Source organism: Grammomys surdaster, unplaced genomic scaffold (assembly GCF_004785775.1).
Source record: "Grammomys surdaster isolate TR1022 unplaced genomic scaffold, NIH_TR_1.0 170, whole genome shotgun sequence".
In the NCBI taxonomy this organism is placed as follows: Eukaryota; Metazoa; Chordata; class Mammalia; order Rodentia; family Muridae; genus Grammomys; species Grammomys surdaster.
This window is the reverse complement of record NW_021604618.1, coordinates 21,028,576-21,046,580: the sequence shown is the minus strand read 5'-3', so window position 1 is coordinate 21,046,580 and position 18,005 is coordinate 21,028,576. Positions and strand designations below refer to the sequence as shown.

The 18,005-nt window shown below is 49.6% G+C and overlaps 1 protein-coding gene across 1 annotated transcript in view; it reads right to left on the bottom strand.

Moving 5' to 3' along the window:
- Positions 1 to 9,687, bottom strand: part of Pak6 (p21 (RAC1) activated kinase 6) — a 33,911-nt gene extending 24,224 nt beyond the window's left edge. The window contains exons 1-2 of the mRNA XM_028767040.1: positions 9,246 to 9,687; positions 8,371 to 8,453 (exon numbers count right to left, since the gene is read on the bottom strand). The gene's annotated coding sequence lies outside the window, so the exon portion shown is untranslated. The remainder of the gene's footprint in view (positions 1 to 8,370; positions 8,454 to 9,245) is intronic.
- Between the last annotated feature and the right edge of the window lie 8,318 nt (positions 9,688 to 18,005).

The window sequence follows — 18,005 nt, the reverse complement described above, 5'->3', positions numbered from 1 at the left end:
TGTCTATGACACAGGTGTAGGTGCTCAGAAGTTCCTGAGGCCAAGGACAGTCTGAACAAGTGGTAGTGGGAAGAGGCCACCTTATACCACTACTCAGGAAGGGTGAGTCCCATACAGTGGCTATCTCCAGCCAGAATCTGAAGAGGACAGGAGAGCCTCCGAATATGCAAGGCAAAGGTGGTCACCTAACCACTGCTAGGAATCAAGCACGAGGTCTCACCAGTCATGAGTTAACACCATGCCTGCAGACCCTGCTTCACACTCTCTGTCCATCACAGACCCAAATGGACTTGATGAGTCCCACACTGAGAGACTACTGGGTAGGCAGGCACTGACACACTGCACACAGTAGGGAGGAGGAGGGGTCTTGTGGAAACTGGGCTCTAGGAGGAGCAGCAGCCCTGCTCCTGGAACTCCCAGCCCTCTCTTCTAGGATGTTCTACACCTATCTCTTTCTGCTCTGGGATTGGTTCTAGCTATTGCCCTTTCCATGACAGCCCATCCATGAGTTTACTGATGGGACAAGAGCACAGTGCTTGGCTCTACGGGTCTGGCAGTGTGACCTGGGAGAGCTAACTTTGTCAGACATTTGGGTCCTCCTGTAGGAGGAGGCAGACAGAGTCTAGCTGTAGAAACCACTGATTCCTGCAGAACTGGAACCCTTCCCCGTGATCTCAGCTTTGGTTTCTTGATGTGGCTAGTGGGGAAACTTTGTTCCCTTCCCTTGGGAGGATAAAGCGATGAGACCTAAGCATTGGAGTGCAGGGGTCCTTAGGGCCAGGACCTCCAAATAGAGTGGACACATCTGATGAAAGAGCAAGAAGACCACACACACACACACACACACACACACACACACACACACAGAGTGTATTCACACATCTTCCATAAAGATCAGTCAAGCCCATTGTGGTATGCCATAGAGCAGAATCCCAGGATTCTTCCAGAAGATAAACTGCCTGCTACTCAACCAATTCAACAGGTCTAACTACTCTATGGCCTAGAAAAGAACCCAACCCTCCTAACGTCCAGTTATTGTTGGGAAAAGACCAAGGGTGCCCACCTGATGGGACCATCCATCTATTTGCTGAGGGGACAAGAACTCAGACATACTGGCCTCACCCATAACAGTCTCTCTGTCTCTGTCTTTCTGTCTCTCTGTTTCTGTTTCTCTGTCTGTCTGTCTGTCTGTCTGTCTGTCTCTCTCTCTCTCTCTCTCTTTCTCTCTCTCTCTCTCTCATTACTTTTTTTCTCAAATTCTGACCTTTTCTAGACTTCTCTCCAAACAAAAACTGGCAATGGGAGTTCACTTCAACTATCCAGACCTTCCCAAGGGATCTGTTACCCTGAGATAAGCCATTCAGGAACATTGGTCTCTCTGCAGACCATGGCACCCTTCCTGGGTACATGGACTATGAGCTAAGCCATCCTGGGAAGGCCTGGGGAACAAAGCTACAGTAAGGACACTTGCTTTAGAGACATGATGAATTCATTTAATATCTTCTTGCTACAGTTGCTTTGCAGGCTCTACTATTAATGGCCTCCAAAGTTCCATCCAAATGCCTTTTGCTGGTGCTTTAGCTCACTAGCTGCCACTGCTACTGGCTGAACTAACTACTGGAAGGCCCCTTGGATAGAACCCCTTCATTATCCTTTCTCTCTCTTGGACCTACAGTTGCTACCTCAGGTCTGAGGCTGAGGAAAGGCTATGACTGTAGCCCTTGGGTCTGACTTTCAGGGAGCCATAGATGGTGATAGTATGGGGGTCATGGAGGAGACTCCACCAGTACCTGGACAGATGAGGACCAAAGTTTCTGAGGGTGTATGATGTTGCCCTCCCCAAGTACCACCCCAATTCTTTGAATAGGAAACTATACTTAGGTGTAGTTGCATGAAAGTCACAGGGTCTGGGCTGTGTGACCACTGGGGAGCTCTGACCACTAGGTTGATATCTGAATACATGGCTTGTTTAACTGCTACTTGGCTGGTCTGTGCTTGACTGACTGACTGTTCTCCCTGAGTAGCTCCTTTTCTGGCTCTTTGGCACATACTGGGCAAAGCTCCTGTTTACTTACTGGAACATTCCTTTGAATACTGACAGGGTGGGTCCCTCCACACCCATACGTGCACCCCTGCTTAGCTGGTGGATGGTGGGGAGGTGTCCTCCATATTGCTCTTACATGCTTTGTAGAGTTCTGAATATTTAATTTTCCTGCTCCATCTGCTGTGAATCTGACTCCATCCTTCCCATGGGCTAACACTTCTACCTCAGCCCTCCTTTCTGGACATTGGGCACACCTTCTTCTTCCAGTTCTACCCTAAAATCTTCTTGCCTGTCTCAGACCTGCTGGCATGAGACCATGCTCCTCCCCCTGGGAACTGACCACTGATGGTGATGGTTGCCACTTACATTCCTTCTTCTGGGCTAAAAAGATGGCTTAGAGGGCAAAGTCCTTACAGTGCAAGTATGAGAACCTGAATTCAAACCTTGTCCCCTGCCAAAACCCACATAAAAGGCCAGCTATGGCCCAGCACAGTGTATCCCTAGCTCCTGGGGCAAGCAGGAGACAGATAGACCCCCAGGATTTACTGGCCAGGTAGTCTAGCTGACATAACGAGTCCCAGTTCAGTGAGAGACCCTGTCTCCAAGTGGGATGCTGGAGAGATGACTCAACGCTTGAGGTCTTTTGGCACTTCCAGAGGACACAAAGTTCCCAGCACTCATATCAGGTGGCTCACGACTGCCTGCAAGTACAGCTCCAGAGGACCCACCACCCTCTTCTGGCCTGTACACACATGTTGGTGTCCACATCCACAGACACACACATAGGAAACTAAACCTCTCCCTCTCTCTTTCTCTCTCTCTCAAGAAAAGTAAGATAGAGAAGTAATTGAGGAAGACAATGATGTCGGCTTCTGGCCTCCTCATGGGTCCACTGAGTTCATCAGCATGTAACACACAGACAGCCGGACAGACACACACACACACACACACACACACACACACACACACACGAGAAAATATACTAGTGAAGAGATCTCCCTCCCCACATGCCTCCTTTCCCCTCTGCCCAGGGTCTCTCATTTCCAGATACTCTTTCATTGCCCCCTTCTTAGCCTGTGATACTTCCTGGGACACAACAGAACTTGAGTCAGTCCACTTTCAAATTCGTTAGGTCTGTTTATTGGCCAGTGGCCTAGTGCAGTGCCCAGGAATGATATCTGTCCTCGGGGAATACTTGGTTAATAAACACAGCCCAGACTGAGGCCCTGTGCTGAGCAGAATGCAGGGTGAGCCAGCCAATGCTGGCCCCTGCAAGAACAACATGCACAGAGGAGGCATAGGGACCTGTCCACCCTCCTACTGTCAGGCCAGACCACCTTTCTCAAAATCATCAAACCACCAGCTATACCCACTGCTGCTGCTCAAGAGAGGCAAGGCTCTAGTTAGCTGGGTGGCCTCAGGGTCCCCCTTCTCTCTCTGGGCTGGGTTTCCTCTATACATCAATGAGAGTTGGGTTAAATATTGTCAGAGAACCCCTCCTTTGTCTTGAAGGTGCTGCAGCGTCTAAGAGGGCCAGCTCATTTATGGATAGCCTTTCCTCTACTGAGCAACTTGTACAGTGGCCGAATGGTCCCCTAGCTCCTTCTACCTCAGTACCTTCTTGTACAATTCCACATGATGCTTCATTTGAAGCTGGAAGAAAGAAAATGAAACTGGAGATGCTCCAGGCCAGGATACCAAACTACAGAACCAGTCCTCCCAGTTTTAACTCTGCTGATGCCAGAGCTTCTGGGAGTCCGGGATGCCATGTAGGCAGCCTTGAGCAAGGTGACTGGTTTGTTGTTATTTACCCTGGGAGAGAGTAGGCTGGGCCCCTCCTGCACTGAGATCAGAGGCCAGAACAACACACAGCTGACTTGAGGTTTTTGCATATATTTCTTTTTTGTGCACTCAGGGAAGCCTTTTCCAATCTCTGGGTAGCCTGAAGTGAGAAGGAAGGACTCAGCCATGATGCTCCCTCTTTAGCCAGAGGTCTAGGGCCCTAGGATACAGACACAAATGCTGACCCAAGCACAGCATCCTCAGGATAGTGCTGTCTGAATCACGAGCAGAATCAGTTCCCCAGAGAAGTCCTGATTGTCCAAAAATGGTCGTCAGCATCCCTCTGTAAATACTTGGGTCTCTGTACTGCAATAATGCCGTAATGAGCTTTTGTAGACAATACTGACCAATAGGAGTGTTTCTTTGCTGAGGTTGAGGTCCTGTGGCTTCTTGTCCAGACAGGAAATTTCTCTCAGCTCAACAAAAGAACTTGTCGTGTTCTGGGTTTGCCTTTGTTTCTAGATGAAATCAGAATGCATGGTGGTGGTGGTGGTGGTGGCAGTGGTGGTGGTGGTGGTGGTGGAGGTGGTGGAGAAGGAGGATGAGGGTGGGGGGCTGGAGGTGGTATGATGGTGGTGTGGTCATAGAGGGTAGTGGTGGTGGTGACGCTGGCAGTGGAGGTGGTGGAGGGGGGGTTGGGGTGGAAGTGGTATGGTGGTATGGTGATAGAAGGTGGTGGTGGTTAATTTTTCTAAATGACTAGGACAGATAACCATTTGGTAAGAGAAGTTTTAAAAGGTTTTGGGATTGAGCATCCCAAGTCTTTCATCAGTGGTCCTCTCTGTATGCAGCCTTCCTAGTTTTGTGTTTCAGATGGGCATAGTGAGGGCATAGCTCTTCAGGAGCTGCAGCCTCCACTGGGAGAAAAGATGTCAGGCCCACAGAGGAGTGGTACCAAGCAGTCACTTAGCCTCCCCACCCCTTGCATGGGCACAGCCCACTCCAAATCCTCTGGACCCTGAACTCTGAACCTCAGAAGGAACTGTTTTCAGTAGCCTGGGGATCTTTAAAGAACCTCAGCAAACAATTTGCTCTTTGGGGCAAATGGATCTGGTATTGCTGTTCCCCTAGCTTTCTTGGGCCTGGACCTGTCAGCATTATGGTACCTTTGCTAGTCTCAGGGGGAGGGTCTTCCACAGTCACCCGGCAAGCCTTTGCTGTGTCCCTAAATAAGATGGGTCCCTTCTTTCCAGCACCTTGCTCCTCTGATGGTCTCAGCAGTTTCCAGAGCATCCTAGCTACCCCCCTCAACAGCCCTAGCTCACAGGTGCTAATTATCTTTGTGGGTTGGGAGAGGAAACTAAGGTGGAGAGGCATGGAATAACTTATCCCAGTCATCAGAAGCATCAATGCAGGCCTGACACACACTATGGACTCTGCATAGTGACATGTCCCGGGTCTGGGACTTACCCCGAGCAATCTTTGCCTGGACCTAGAGATAGGAGTTGGTTCCACATAGAGTTTTCTCTCATAACACAGGGCTTTTGTGGAGGTGGGGTACATTTTTATGAAGTTCTAATTTAGGCCTGGCTCAAATTCATAAATTATTTGGACTGGATGAATCATGGGTGACAATTTAAGAGATGAGATGGGCCGTCGAAGGCATAAGAAGCCATCCAATTATAACCTGGCTCTGTGGCTCTGCCTTGACCCCAAGCTCAGCTTCTCTCTTCATCCTTCTACTCTGTACAAACTTTCCCAGGCCCAGAGTTCTCTTTATCTTTTTCCTGCCCTCTCTTCCAGCCATCTGCATTTGGTACTCAGTAACCAGGCAATGACACCAGGCTGTGAGCCAGTGAGAGGGGACAAGCACTGTCTGGATCTCACAGCCTGCCAGGTACCATGGTCTACTGGCAACTCAACCCCCAACTCCACAGGGTTGAGAGATATTTGGGTCACCAGGATACCACCCTTATGAGTGAATTGTCCTTACACAGTGTAGATCAGAGTGGGTGCAGCCCTTTGTCTTTCTGCCTTCTGCCATGTGACATCTCAGTCAGCACAGAGGCTTTCGCTAAATGTGGGTCCTTTGACCTTGGACTTCCTGGCTTCTGAAACTGAGATACAAATAAAGCTCCTTTGTGTGTAAATTACTTAGCAGTACATTATTGTCAGATATTTGATCGCATTGAGAACCCCAAGATCATGAACTAGAAAAAATGTGTTGTATTATGGCTCAGCCCTAGCATGCACCCTTAATCCCAGATCTAAATAAGACCCTAGGTCAAGAGGCAGGCCTTGACCAGCTGACAGGGAACCAGCTGACAGGGGATGAGCATAAGTAAACAGAAAGGAGGGTCTTTGAGTCAAAAGGTATTTAAGACAGCGTGGAGAAGGAGAAGGAGATTTCCCCTCTGGGATGTCAGTAGAGTAGGAAGGTCAGCTGGGTGCTTCTCTGGCTCTTGGAGCTAGCAGGCTTCCACTACAGTGTCTGGCTCCTCAGTCTTCATTTGGTAGACCGAACAGCTGGGATTTTGTGTTTAAAAACAACACAAAAACTATGTACTATGTTGTAGCAACACACACAGATAAGCCTCCTCCCTCTCATTGGTCCCATTCTCTGCTTATTCCTTCCTGGACCCAAAGTCTAAGTTATGAGGAAGGTAGAGTGTATGGGGGGAGGGGGTCTGGGGTTGACAGTTTCCCAGGTCATGCGTATAGCTCATACACACAGGAGGGCCAACCTTGGCTAAGAGGTTTCCATTTTGTGCCCTGCTTTGCTAGCTAGCCCACTTCTACCAGGAGACTCACAGAAATGAGCTCTTTTCTCAAGCTGCCTCCCTGACAAGTCTGGCTACAAAATGCCTGACAGTAAGGTTTGCAGGGCCCAGCACTGCCCAGATCTGACCACATGTTCTACTGCTGGGTGTTCCCACTGACATCTGGGTGGCAGACACTAGGAAAGGCTCTCTGCTTTCAGCCACAGGTCTCCCAGAAACTCCTCCTGCCTTCTGCAAGGGAGATATACTGCACTGGGGGAACCTCTGGGCCATATGGGTAAGGAATACCATCTTCTAGTATCTCAGCCTATTCCTTGACTGGCTCTGCCAGTCCTCTGTGCCCAGAATCCCAGAGACAGATATGTCAGAAAGCAGCCCAAAGGCTTTACTGAACCCTCCTAAGACCCCAGCAGACTTTCCATCTCCCAATGGCCTGGCTTCTACCCTAGGCTTCCTCCTGGCCAAGCCAGCTGCCTCCCTAAGGGACTACTGTTTGCTTGCATATTCACTAGCATCTGCCATTCTGCTTGGGATCTGGCTTCTGCTCAGTTCTGCAGACCTGGAGGCTCCCAAGGTTAAGAGTCACCTTCTGGGAGGAAACAAGAAGCCCTTCCACAGCCTGGTAGTTTTCCTCATCCTGGAGTCAGGTATAGAAGATACTATAGTTTTCTCCTGACTGTGGTACTCTGTGTCCTCTCTCCCAGGACAGGAGCAGTGTCGGCCATCCTGAGCAAAACTACATAGAGAAGGCTGGAGCCCCCCTGGCCTGCACCTTCCCTGTGCCTGGCAAATCTCAAATGCACTCAGTGTATGTGGGTGGGGGAGGGGTCATCAGAAAGATTATGCAGTTCCTATATGCCCTGCAGGGACTCAGAGTTTCCACCCAAGTCAGATACTTCTAGAAGGGTTTATTCTTGATGCCTAGTTCCCTGGTGCCTTTGTCATTCAAGTTCTCAGGCTTATCACCAGAAAAAAAAAATGTGGGTAGAAATGCTTACAGAGAGGTACCCCTCTTGACCCAAAGGCCAATCCCTGATCTTAACTAGGTGAGCTCCCAAGCCCACTCTGGGAACTCAGTTTTCATCATAACCAACTTAGGGAAAGATATCCCCGTCTCCCCCAAAGAAATGCAAACTTCTGTGACCTTGGCACTCTACACCAGTGGCTGCACAGCATTAGCCTTGCTCCCTGGAGCATGGACCTGAGTTCCTGGGGCTGATGAAGCCTACCAGCCCAGAACCCTGAGCAGAAGTGGAGAGCCCAAGCAAAACTAAGGGTAGCACTAGCTTGCCACCCCCCACACCCAGGGCAGGCCCCTGGCCCTGGCTTCATGCTAACTTTCAGAGTCAGAGTCTGCCAGGTTAAGTTCAGGGAAAGGGCACCCAGTGGGGAGCAGGAACCCAGTAGGCAGAGGACACACCATAAATATTTGTGGAATGACTACATGAGGGACAGGTGAGAAGGGCTTCTTGGAAGGAGTCCTGGTGGCCCTGGCTTGGTCTGGCAGGAGCAGGAAACAAACACAGGGACTGTAGAAACAAGCCCAGAGCCAGAAACTGGTTTCCACCAAGCTGTTTCAAAATCTACCTGAAGAGGTAGGGGGTGGCCAACAGTCAGGCAGCCTCAGGGATCTTTAGTCTAAGAGCTCACAGCTTTTGTGTGAACATGGAGTTAGCTTCTTTGACCTATTGAGTGACCACAATATACGGACACCCTGTCCCCGGCTCAAGAATCCAGAGTCTACTGCCACAGTGGAGACCTTACCTTGGCACTCCTTCTGGGCAGCGGGCCTCACCCTCTCCCTCTGCAGGTTGGTGCTTGTCTGGAGCCCAGAAGCTTGCTGCTACCTTTAGGCACAAAAGAAAAAAAAAAAAGAAAGAAAGAAAGAAGGAAAGAAAGAAAGAAAAAGAAAAACCCCAGTGATTTTCTCTTTCAGTTGCTTTTCTCCAGAAGGTCCCTGATTGGTGTCATCTTGTTTCTGTGGGTACAACCTCTCTGCCTGCGGCAGCTTACTCACCGGTGTGCCTAAAAGCCTGTCAGTCCTGTGGGGGAAGCAGGGGATCCACACCGCTCTGCCTGACCTACATTGGGGCATGCCTGAAAGGGGGTTTCAGGGTGGCCCCCAGCTGAGCCCCAGCCTGTAGCCTGCTCATTGAATGTGTCTATGAGCTCAGCAGGGACACATGTAGGAGCTGAACAGCTCTTCCTGGGAGAGTGAGAAGATAGATCCTTAGTAGGAAGGTGTTCCCTGGGCACCCAGGGCTGTCAGGAAGACAAGCAGTGAACCGGCAGTCCCATGCCTATGAGTTTAGTTCTTAACACTTAGCCAGGCCTCAGGACCACTTCCTACCTTGGCATCTGGCCATGTCTCTGTCCTGTGGACCCAGCAAGGGCTTGGGCCTGCCTGAGCAGGCAGCTGTTCTTCAGTCTGCTCAGGCCATGTATTTGCTGTCCCTTCTCCCCAGCATGCATTCAAGACTAGGCTGGCCCAGCATCAGTTAGAATCAACTGCTGTTGGGTCCCCATCCCAGCTCTCTGCTGACCAGCCACTGTCCTCAGATCTGCCTGGGCACATACCCATTGTGACACACCCTCACCCTCTCACACACGTGGGTCACACCCAGTACAGAGCCACCTACCTGCACAGGCCTGCCTATGCCAATCCAGTCTTGCTCTCCAAAGACCAATGACCCTGGAAGCCACACGTTTTACAGAAAGATCCCCTTGAGAGGTGAGCTCAAAGGCAGCCCAGAAGGACTCCAGTCGGTGTGGACCAGACTCCCCTTCTCTCCCAGAACCTTCAGAGGACACACGGGCAGCCCGAACACCATGTCTGCTATTGTATTCTGCCAGCTGAGGTCTCTCCATGGGCACCTCTGGCTCCCTCCGTGACTTCCATGTCCTTAGGGGGTAGTGGCAGCTTCCCGGCGAGTTCCATCTTCCTCCAAGCCGAGGTAGGGCGGGGAGAGTTAGAAGGGGCGGGCCTCAGGGACACCTCCAAGTTTTCAGCTCCCCAAATAATCAGATGCAAAGGGGGAAGGAAGAAAAGCCACGGTGGGTGGGTGACTCAGTGGCGGTGGGCCGGTTTAGTCACCTGGATGGCTGATTGCTGCTCCCGGCATGTCAGGAACCGAGCAGTGCCCTCCCCCCACCTGCTGTGGCCCGCCGCTGCTGTCAGGAAGAGCAGGCGTGGAGCCCCCGGTGTGTCCAGGCTGTGGAGCAAGCAACAGCCGCTCCCGCCTTCCTCTGGCCAATCGATCAGGGCCCGGCAGCCCCAGCCGCGGCGCACCCCTCCTCCTCTGTGCACCCCAGCTGACTTTGGGATTTCTCCATTAGATCCTCAGGCAGCGACCTGCTCCTGTAGGGCGCGAGCAGCTCCAACGTTGCCTGGCAATTTTGATATCGTTGGGAGTTGCCATGGGGAGGAGGGTGATGTCATTGACACACACACACACACACACACACAAAACCCACTGAATTTACAAATCAGCTGGGGCTGGAGCTATTTATAAAAAAAACACGTTTCTCACTGCTTTCCTTTGCTGAGGGGGAGGGAGAGGAAGGACTGAGGGGCGGGATTCAAGGGAGCCTACTGTAGTTCACCTCATCGTTGTTCCCCTGAAGCCAGATCTTGGCTCACAGCCAAGCCTAACCCCCTTCCCATCCTCACCCCAGGTTTGCAGCTGTGGGTCTCAGCCCTGGTAGGCGTGGCCACAGCTGGGCTGCACGCCCTTACTGGTTCTCATCTGGTTTTGTCCTAAAGGGTAAAAAGGGTGAGGATGAAGGGTGGGGTACTCAGCCCTGTGGGTACTATCTGTCCGTTCTCCTCTGCCTCAGCGTCGTCCCTCCCATGACTAGAAACAGTTGCATCTGCTGGAAAGGAGACTTGGGCTCTCAGGATGCCCATCAGCCAGTTCCCTGGAGAGCACTTGGTGAGATTGGCCCCTCCCTTCCTGCCTTGAGCCTCCTGCCTCCTTCACTGGTCATTTTTTCTCATGTCCATCTGGGAAGTGCCCAGATTCCCATCGTGGGCAATTGTTTGTCTTTTCGATGTTCCCAAGCATCATTCCGTTGAAACGCCCCCTCTCTGTAGCTTCCACTAAAATCTGCTGAAGGCTGACCTCAAACCTATGTAGCAGCTGCCCCATTGTGGATGATCCAGCCCGCAATGCCAAGCACTTGTTCCTAGACCCACAAGTACTAACTGGAGAAAGCCAAAAGCTGTTTTGATTCTAAATACCCAAGGTGGCACTAAAGCGTACACATTACTTTTGAATATTCGTTCTGGAAATTTGGCTAACACCCTGAGCTCTGAATTTACATCTCAGTCTTGATCGAGACATCAAGTCCTGAGTCTTGAGTTCACACCTCAGCTCTGTTGTTCACTAATTGAGTGACCCTGGCATGCTGTTTAACCAAATGAACCTCAGTGTCATCGACTATAAAATGTAAACAATTTCCCAGGATTATAGGAATTCAGTGAACAAAGCTCCCCAGTCAGGGACTGCTCATCTGAGAGCTCAAAAAACACCTGCGTTCTTACCCGTTCGCCTACGTCATCTATTGCTCATTCTTATCTACCTAGTCACCAAGCTTATCTTCTAAAACCAGGACTCTCAGTCACTGCCTGTGCAAAGGTCTTAGGCTGCAGTGTCAACTTCAGTGTCACAAATCATGGACATCAAAATCAAAATACTAACGTCACTCAGGGGCCAACAGGAAACATTTCCCTTGAACTAGGTAGGCAGTTTTGGAGAATTCTATTTCCTTTTTGTCCTTCAACGTAACATCGTGAGGAAACAGTTATAAACAATCCATGTAGACTGTAAAAGCAGACAGAAGCAAGTTAGGCCAGAAGCAAATCTATGGTGGATCATACTTGCAATTCTAGCACTGGGGGGAACTAAGGCAGGAGGGTTACTGTTAGTTTGAGGCTAGCCTAGTCTATGTAAAGCATTCTAGGCCAGCCAGGACTACAGAGAATCTGATATCTCTCTCTTGTCTCCTCATATATATATTTATATTATTTATGATAAAAAAATGGAAGCCATAAAAAGGTTCACAATTAGGGGATTGACTAATATAGGATGGTACTTTCTCATGCAGCCAAATACCTAGATCCTGATGAAGTGTGGAGTTAGGTCAGCAAGATGGCTCAGTGGGTAAAAGTGCTAACCACACAAACCTGACAACCTGAGTTAGAACACTGGATCTCATGGTGGCGGGGAGAGAAGTTGTCCTCTTTCCCCCCACATGTGTGCCCTGACATTCATGCACACGCATGTGCACACATGCACACACATGTAATAATAAAATAAGAATTAAAATTTGTATCTGTTTCTCCATGGGGGCAGAATGGCACTGACAACAGAGGGAGGTGACACCACGTGCTGAGAGGCAATAGAAATCATCTCATGGTCATTGCAAAGCACAGGCTCTTTCTGTACCTGTTGGGGGGGGGGCTAGTGAATCTTCTACTTTATCTTTTAAATCTTAACTTTTGCATTATATCAAACTTTCACTGAGCATGTTGCATATTTTTCTACTTTAAAAAAAAATTACCCAGTTAAAAATAAGCAAGAAGGGGTGGGGAGATATCGAAATGGCTGAGAGCCAGCTGCTCTTCAGAGGACCCAGGTTTGATTCCCACCCAGTACCACTTGACAGCTTGAACCACCTGAAGCCCTAATTTTAGGGGATCTGGTGCCCTCTTTGACCTCTGTGGGCAACACACACACAGTGCAAAAAAATTCGGGCAAACATTCATACACATAAAATAAAACCACGAAAAGCAAGGTTTTAAAAATTGAAATACAGAATGCCAAGCTAACATGGAAGCCCACAATCTGTAAAGAGCACATACATCTGAACGTCCTCCACAATTCCATTTTAAGGCAATGTGGGCATATGAAAAGTCCTTTTTCTTCTTTCAAATGTCCAGAAATATTTTAGAAGGAAGAGCAAGATTGAAGGAGTTAAGGAGGTAGGTTGCTTATTATATTAAATTTGAAGGAATAATTGATTGGAATAACAATTACACCCACTCTCTTTAGGAAATGTGACATTTCTAAGTTCTTGTCGGTTTATAAGAAGTAACAGAAATTACTGAAGAAACTGTCAGCAGCCCCAGTCCAGGAAACTCTGCCTTCTGCTTACAATCCCAGCAACCACGTATAACAACCAGTGCAGGAAGAGAGCAACACAAGCCCATCCCCCTCCCCTCCAAATCAGCCACGTTCTCCAAATACCAAGCCCGGGCACGGAGGATAGAACAGAGAAATCAGGGCAGCCTTGGGGCCTCTAAGCATCAGCACTGACCACAGTCTTCACAGATGCCCACACCTGGACAAAAGGTGCTCTGAAACACCTACTGAAGCCCTGCACTGGGACCAAGAAGATTCTGATTGGCTGGCTCAGGTCATGTGCCCACTCCTGACAAAGGGGAGGGAGATTCTGGAGACAGTGCTCTGTTAAGATACATCATGTGGGCTGAAAATTTAGAGTGATACCATTAAAGGAAAGTGAGCTGTGTCCCAGGATACCTCCTCCCCAACCAAAGTACTGTCAACAACAAATACATCAGCCAGGGGTCGTCACAATAACATTTCCACCTTTTCTAATTAAGGTCAGTTCCTGAGTCTGAGAGTCAATCAGCAGTTGCTGACTCTTAGATTCCTCATATCTTTCGGGACTTCTGAAAACTGATGGCCTGCACAGACTGAGACCCAGTCCTCGGAGTGATGCGTGGGTGAGAAATGTAGTAGTGAGATAGCTGTAAGCATGTGTGCTCGCAGTGCGCATACACATTTGTACAAGTGGGTACATATATTTGTACGTGCGAGCACACGCAACACGCAAGCGCGCGAGCGCACACACATACAGAGTCCATATAAAGGGAAGATCTGCCAGCCATAGAAAGAATTTCTGAAAAGGCTTGGCTGCCTGTTGCAAGTGAGAGTACTCAGCTATCTCAAGTCCTGGCCAGTGGCACATCCTGTGCCCTCCTTATCTTTCTGGAATCATCTCTCTCATTCCGGTAGCCCGTGAGCTCTCTAGGACAGGATATGGTGGCTGCTTGTGTCCTTTAGTTGAATGAATGAGTGAACATCTGAAGGGGCTCTGTACTCCAGCCGCTCTCACTTAGAACACATGATTCAGAGCTTAGATGGATTCCAGGAAGCCCCACCCCTTCTCCTGAAGATGCCAATCGCCAACTGCAGCTCGGGGAGATAAGGTGACTCAGCAAAAACACAGAGGAAATTCGAGGCAGTCAGGACCAGAACTTAACTTTCCCCACCCACAGGTTTGGCTGTTTCCTTTACTGCTGACCAGGCCCATCATAGAGGCAGTCCTGAGAGCGACGTTCCAGTAACTCTGTTGAGACAGTAGCAGTCTTGTCTTGGGGACACGTTGGCTCCCAGGGATCTCACAGTGTGAAGCAGCCAAGCCTGTGTCCTCACAACTTTAAAATAAAGTCTTTCACTTTGCTGTCTTCTGTTTTTGTGAATGAGCACATACTTACAAACTCAATAGTAACAGACCTTCCTTCGGGGAGTCAGCTAGGTGGGAATAACAACATATACTTACCTTGTCTCTAAACTGTCATCTGTGGGTGCATTTGGAAAAGCCATCTCGATAACAAAATCTGAAGTTTTCATAAACCAATAATTCCAAAATTGTTCTAAGTAATAAAAATGTTTAGACACAAACTTTGGGGCCAGTGTGTCCAAAAATGTCCCCTTTATGGCCCCAAAAGTTTAGATCTTTTGATGCTTCCCCAGACTCCCCACCCACCTTTGCTGACTGAGCCCGGCTTGTCTCCACCTGCCTACACTGTCAGTGCCTGGAAGGGAAGAACAGACTGTCACACCCACCCCACCCCAGCCCAACCCAGTGCAAGCTCAAGAGGAACAGCTTGACAGTTTGGATGCATGAGCAGGTGTGGTCCCTGGAGCCCATGTGTCCAGCTCCTCAGAGCTGGCCTATCCTGGCCTTTAGGGGACTGAGAGGGAGAGGTCACAGGCATCCAAGGCTACTTTATCCACTCTAGGGTGTTGGCCACAAAGGGGAGAATCATTATATCTATTCAAGATGTTCCTAGAGGGAAGAAGACTCCAGGGTCCTGTCCTAGGGGATGCTCTAAGTCTCTTGTGTGTGCCCTCCTGGCTCTGCTCCCCCTTTCCTGTCAGATGCAGAAGTTAGAAGAGCCTGGTCTGATGGCAAGCCTGCCACCATTCTACACTTAGATGTGGGTGCCAGTGGCATCAGCTTATGGAATGTCTGCCAGAGTACCAGGAGAAGGGACCACCAGTGACCTCTAGTACAGGCCGCCGTGAGTCACACTCCTTCAGTCTTAACCTGAGGTGAGGTTGCTTCTCTTCCTGGAAGCAAAGAGGAGGAAGACGAGCCTTCCAATATCCAGGACTGGGCTCCATTCCTGGCTGCCAATGGGCAGGAGCAAATGAGGAGGAACCTTGAGGGACCTGAAGGAAGGTGGAGATGACTCCCTGAGAAGCCGCCACACCCACAACACCCGTTTCAGGGAGCTAGGGAATGGGAGAGCAGGGTTATAAGCACAGACCCAGAGCGAGCAGCAGGATCACCCTTTTATAAGATTTTCCCTTCTTGTCCACTTTTGGTCACAATGCTATGGGGGGAGGGGGAGTGAGTGAGGGATCATGAGTCAGAATGTCACAGGGTCAGGAGTGACCCTCGGAAGAGACTCTCCTCCAGGGGAGGTTTTGCTGGGAACAGGAATTTCCAAGTAGAAAACTCTCTATTTAGGAGATGGAATTATTTTTCCCAGGACGAGATGTGTGGAAATGTGAAGATCCACAACTTCATGAAAGAGAGGCTGCACAGAGAAAAGCCCTCACTGTGGGGCTTCTAACAGTCAGGGGTGGTAAGGGGGGGGTCTCTTTACCTTATTTCTGTGCTGACTCCTGAGTGTAACTACACAGAGAAACCTGCAGCTCAGTGTCTGAAGAACTTGTCCGAAGTCAGGAGGGACTGCTAAGTGCAGGAGCTGGGGTCAAGCTCCAGCTTTTAGAGGCATTCAGAGCAGAGGCAAGGCTTATGGGAGAGCTTTGCACTCTTTCCTTAGATGACACAGCACAGGATTGTGTCATTTGTAAGGAACTGCCTGCCTCTGTGGCTGGAGGTTTCATGTCTGTGGGACAGGAAAGCCAGGAAGTTAGACCTCGAGTGGGAGTGGCTCTCAGTCTTTGAGTTGTTCCACACTGGCAGTGAGCCCAGCAGCAGCTTAGCTTATTGATGGCTAAGTGTTTCATCCCCTATGAGGAGCCTGCATAGGAAGCAGTGACTACGGGAGTGGCTCCCCACTGCTGTCAGAGCAGAGAGAAGAGAATATAACCAAAACTGGCTGGCATTGCAGTAGGAAAAGGATGAAAAAGAAAAGCCTTTTGTCGGGAGTGGGCACCCATCCAGATCCTGGCCGGGTGGCCTTAGAAGTGAGTGAGGCTGGTCCGAGGAGGTGCAGGGCTAACCCTGGGAGGTTAAGGGCAACATGGAGAGCCTCAGAAGCCAGCCAAGGGAGGGTTACAAACCCAAGTGCCAAGTATGGACCAGCTGGAAGCCAGGGAGACACAGGTACTGATGTTCAGTGCCCCCCTACCAGCCTAGGAAGTGATAGGTCTTTGTGTTCCAGCACCAGCCACCAACGCAGAACCTTCTTAAAGCCTCCCAGCTTCTGGGAGAGCAAGGGCAGCAGGGGGCATGTGGAGGGCAGCTCCTGCAACTCCACAAGAGCTGTAGCTGAAGGGAATTTTCTCTCCACACACACTGTAGCTTACTCACTGTGCTAAGCTCTTATTAAACAAGAGCTCTTCTAAGCCTCACAACACTTCAATGACGTAATCCTCCTGTTCTGCAAACTCCTACTGAGTGTCCGCTAGCTAACCACGGAGATAACTCAGCCAACAAGTCCCCATCTGCATGGAATTTGCAACCTGGGCAAAACCCATTATCCCATTTCAGAGATGGGGAAGCTAGGGCTTCCCAAGACTAACTCCCTCGCTCAGGTAGTGACAGAGCATAGCTGAACAACCATGCTTCCCTCTCCCCGCCTTTTCTGCGTCAAGTAGCCGACATCTTTGGTTGCTTTTCTAATCTAGCTCACCTCCCCTCTTTATGGTGAAGGCCATTTATCTGAATGTACACCTCGTATTCATGTACGTAGGGAGAAAAGTCCCTTCCCAGCCCTGGGGATGAATGTGTATTAGATCTAAACTTTCTTTAGTAACTTTCTTTTCTCCCCTTAGGCAGGTATTGGCTTAGGCCCCAAATATGTAACATTCTGGCCAAGAGAGTCACGGGGAGGTTGAGTTTCTGCCAGGGTTGTTGTTTTTGTCAACTTCAAATTGCCCAAACTATGGTAGCCAATTGCTCTCATAAGGGGACCAGCCTGAGGCAAAAGTCAACATTTAATGTCAGGACAATAGGGTGCCAAAAAGACACTTTAATACAACTTACCTGTTGAGCTGCGTCCAGGCTTTGTGATATGAGGTAGCCTGGACTTTCTGGTCCCCATAACCCCACCAGGTTACAGATGACTTAAAAGGCAGCTCCAACCACTGTCCAGCTGTGGTGGCTCCAAGACGCCCTGTGCACTGGTCTTTGTCTCTGAGTGTCCTAACACAGACCATGGTTCTACACCTTTGGCTCTTGCTTGTGGCTTTCCTTGAGATGTCTTTCTAAAATGTCTCCCTACTCCCATGCCCCAGCTGGAGAAGATGGCCCAGCAGTTAAGGGCACTTGCTGCCCTCACAGGTCTTAGTTTGGTTCCCAGCACCCCACATGGAGACTCATCACCGACTGTGACTCTAGTTCCAGTGGATCCAATACCCTTTTTTGATCTCTGCGGGAGCATGCCCACTGTGAACATACACATATGGCTCATATACACACAGACAGAAATATCCTTAAAGTTTTTTCCTTATAATTATGTGTGCATGATGTGGGCTGAGGCGCACACGTGTCTAGGCCGTGCGGAGTCTATGAAGTCAGAGGACAGCTCCTGCAGCCGGTTCTCTCTGACCACTTATACCTTAGGGATTGAACTTGGCTGCCAGGCTTTACCCATGAGCTATCCCGCTGGCCCAAGCTGACTCTGATTTCTTTCTCTCACATACTTCCTTGGCCATTCTGTTGTTGTATCCTGTTAATTCTAAGTTATAAACTCCTTCCAGGGAGTAAGCAGGTTTTCCATTTCTTTAAATCCTATCATAAACGAAGGGCCATGGTAGAGCTTAATGAATATTTATTGGCTAATCTTTTTTTTTCCACATTCCAATATATCATTTGCTGCCCCGGAGGAGGTCCATGAACTGGTTTCAACAAGCAGTAAACTAGGAGTCAGTGGCTGCAGCTGGAGGCCTGGG